We start from the raw sequence: 3,941 nt of genomic DNA, 5'->3' as shown, positions 1-3,941 counted from the left end.
ACATTTCAAAGCTCAGCATCTCACCTCTCCTGAATCTTCTTAGAGTTTACCCCAAATCCTGACCTCTTGCCTCTAAATTGTGACTTCCAATCAATGAAGGCTCAGACCCATGCCTACTGTTAGTGCTCAGCCATGTTCTTTCACCTCTGTCACCCTCTCCTTATATTTTCTATATTTGAGTTCTTGTTTGCTAGTAGCTCCTGAACAAATCTCAGTAGGTGATTTGTGTCCCCATCCATGCACAGTTGTCTCCTTGATCAAATTCAAACTTATAAACCCAATTCTCCTTGCCCTGTAGCCATTCCTTGCGCTAAGTCTGCTCCATCTGAATATGTGTGCAATCACCAGGGTTTAATGGACTGCCACTGAGAGCAGCATAACTAGCACAGCAACTTTTACTATCACTATTGTGAAATTTTGTTCAGTTTCAGGGGAAAAGAGACAACCAGACAAACAAAGCTTGATATTTGAAATGGGATTTGTGATTCCATATAAACGCACATAAAACCTAAATTATGCAAAATTCACAAACCATCCCAGAAGGTAATTCAAATATGCTGTTTTTTAATCATTGTTTAATATGATATTTGTTTAATTTCCTGAATACTACAGTAGAAAAACTATATCCACTGAAACTGAGAGCTTAATTAATTACTAACAGATATTTTTTTTTCAAGGGCTATACTGTGCAACACCTTGCTTTATGACACTAGTTTATAATCTTGAAGACCAGGGTAGATTTGAAAAAATATCTGAACTTACACTAATTAAAATATAAGTGTGACATCAATCTTCACACTTTGGTATAAACATTCCACCATAACTACTTGAGGACAATTATAGCATAAGGGCTGCTCAGAAAGTAATGTCTCCTATTTTGTGATTGTGGCCCATGACATCAGATAAGAATACTGGTGGGATGGCAGTATGAGTTGAACCTTCCCACCAATACTCCTTTATATTTTGTTGCCATGTGACAGATGGCAGCAGAGGGGCAATCTGACAAAAGGGAGTCTGACAAAGAAGTGCGTATGGAGCAAAAGTGTAGAACTGAATTCCTCCATGCAGAAAAAATGGCACCCACTGACATTCACTGACTCTTGCTGAACATTTATGGAGACCAAACAGTGGATACGAGCGCTGTGAGGGGTAGGTGGTGTGTTTCAGCAGCAGCAATGGTGGAAGTGGTCTTTTCTGCTGATGCACATTATAACAAGCACAGCATGCAAGCTCTTACTGCTGGTGAAAATGCATAGCTAGTCATAGTGACTATAGTGACTATGTAAAAAAATTTGTGTTTTGTAGCTGAGAATTTGCTCTACTAAATAGTGTTATTGTGTTCTTTCTATCTTTTGTAGTCTCCATGGAAATAAATATACGGCATTACTTTCGAAATGACCTACATAATAAAAAGTGCAAAAATAATAAAAGATGTTTTTAATTGCTTATAATGAAATATTATTCCAACAGATGAAATGTTAGCATCCTATGGTTGTGTTTTACTCATAAAGAAAATCAGAGCTTGGACAGTGTGGATAAATGCAGACCCAGTTTGCAATTACAGAAAAAAGCTGTCAATAACACTCCACAACTGTCACTTTTATTACCCAACTCCTCCTCCCATAGCTCTATCTCATTTGTAGCCATGGTAAGATGCCAAATTGCTTTATTTCCAAAGTGTATGACTACATTTTAAAAAAGCCTTTGTGTGCAATATATTCCACAGTGCTTAGTCTCATTAGTATTGCCTCAGCATGCATGCATTCATGACCAGCATCCTTATTTCATATGGAGGCATCCTTTAAAGAAATTGAAAGCTACAGAGTCTATACATCAATGTTACGATGCTGTATTTTTCATGAAATCTGTAAATAAGGTCAACAGGATAGAGATATTCCAGATGACAGAATCCCTAATAGTTTTTGAGGAGCAGCCTGTCTCCCTCTAAAAAGCCAATTTGTTTTTGACCCATGCCTATTAAAAAGTATACTTCGTATAGCAGAAGCAAAGCACCACTCCAGCACTTTCATGGCTTTTGGTAAATATTGTTAGAATGATTGTATGCAAGAATGGCTGCCCATAGCTAAAGGAGGAAGGTAATGAGGACTCTGGATCATTTTAAGTGACATTGTTTGACTCCGTATTTTAAGGTCTTAAACATGATGAATTCATAACAAAGACACTGTGGCAAGAGAGAATCAAAAGCAGTGTTGGCCTTGCAGAAGCTATAATTTAGAGAGCCAAGAATGTAATTTCTGTTGCCTCACAATAAAATTGAAATAGCTTAAGCTTCTTTCAAGACTTTGGACCCAATCCTGATTCCCTGGGAATCACTGGCTTCAGTGAATGGAAGGTCAGGCTCCATTTCACAATAGCAGGATTTGTAGTTTCTCCTCCCTACCTCTGCCAATAGCTAATCAGAGCCCGGTATAGAAAAAGCTGTTGGGTTCAGGTCTAAGATATGAATAGGTCTCTCGTGTTTGAAAGTCACAACAACTGGGCAGCTGGAAGTAAACTGGGGGGCTCCTGGTGGGCAGCTGTCCACTGCACAGAAATGACTATCACAAGAAGAGCAGCAAAAAGGAGCAAAATAAAAATTAATTGGAAAAGAATACAGAGGTGTAAAACAGGGAAGCAGAAGGGCTCTTGTTCAACTTCAGTTCAAACATTCAAAAGCAAACTGATCAGATATTCAGGCCTATATCATTCTTCTAGCCATTGTCTTGGCTAGAATACTGAAAACAAGATGAAGACTAAAGAAACATGAACAAAAGCGTGTAAAATTATGACAAGAAAAGACCAAAACAGATCAGATGAGAGTATCAGTAAAAAGAAGGACACAGTTCCACAGTGCATCACGCACCTGCTTTCTGTTCCATTCTTACAAAGCTCTTTACCAACATCTGTTACTAATGGACCAACATCCTGTAACTGTCTCCAAAGCACCAGACAATGGAACGAGGAAACAAACAATAGACTAGTATTAATGACGAGAAAGGGTTGTGTTTTAATTAATGAATTCCCTTCGTACTGATCAGTTAGTCCACAGTAACTTGAGAAGTGGTTTCTTTTGAGAGACAGATGATCATACACTGCATCTTTACACTTTCTTACTCTACTTTTATTTGCAGTTCCTTTTGGTGATTCTCAGTTTCCCTTTTCCGTTCTAGTCCAAAATCTCCTTTTCCTTACAACTGAATTTACCTCTGTCTTTCAAGTTTTATCTGATGGCTCAGAGCCGGTCTGTGACCCCATCCCCAACTGTTAGTGTCCCCTTTGTTCTGAGGGGCAGCCACATGGTCCGGGCACCATTCAGGTAGGGAACCCACCTGCTGGGTCTCGGAGTCAGCTTGGCTAGCATTTCCTTTCAACACCAAGAGGCCACATAATCACTTTGTCACTTTCATGGCACCTATTTTACTGCAAAGGACTCTCCCTTTTAGAGAAACCTCTCATTCCTTAATTGCTGTCTACTAAGACCAGCTTGTTTTTCAGCGTAGATTAGCTTTGGAGTTTATATAACCCTTTGGCAGAGGAAGACTTTTATATGAAATGCACAGAATTAGTTTCACGAGATAAATCTTTCACCTCCATCTTTGACACCAGTATCTTATACCTGTCAGTGCAGTCAGCTGAATCTATTACCACCAACACCAGTTAATGAATGTGGCAAACTAAGCTTAGACTGCAGTGCAGTACTGTGCGGAAAGGCACCGAGAGAATAGTCAACCCACAGAAAAACCGTTAGTGACAGCAGAATGGACACATTGGTGGCACCATTAAACCCCATTTGTTTTCAGTGGATTTCAGGATTCCCTCAGTGACTGGACTATTCACCCATCCCTTGTTCCTAAAAATCATGCACATTGCTCACAATACATTAATTAAGCTCCACCATCTTAGCCAGCTTGCTCTTTAGTTTTACAAGTGAAATAGTAACT

This window comes from Meleagris gallopavo, chromosome 7 (genome assembly GCF_000146605.3).
Source record: "Meleagris gallopavo isolate NT-WF06-2002-E0010 breed Aviagen turkey brand Nicholas breeding stock chromosome 7, Turkey_5.1, whole genome shotgun sequence".
Taxonomy (NCBI): Eukaryota; Metazoa; Chordata; class Aves; order Galliformes; family Phasianidae; genus Meleagris; species Meleagris gallopavo.
Note: the sequence above shows the minus strand (reverse complement) of the source record.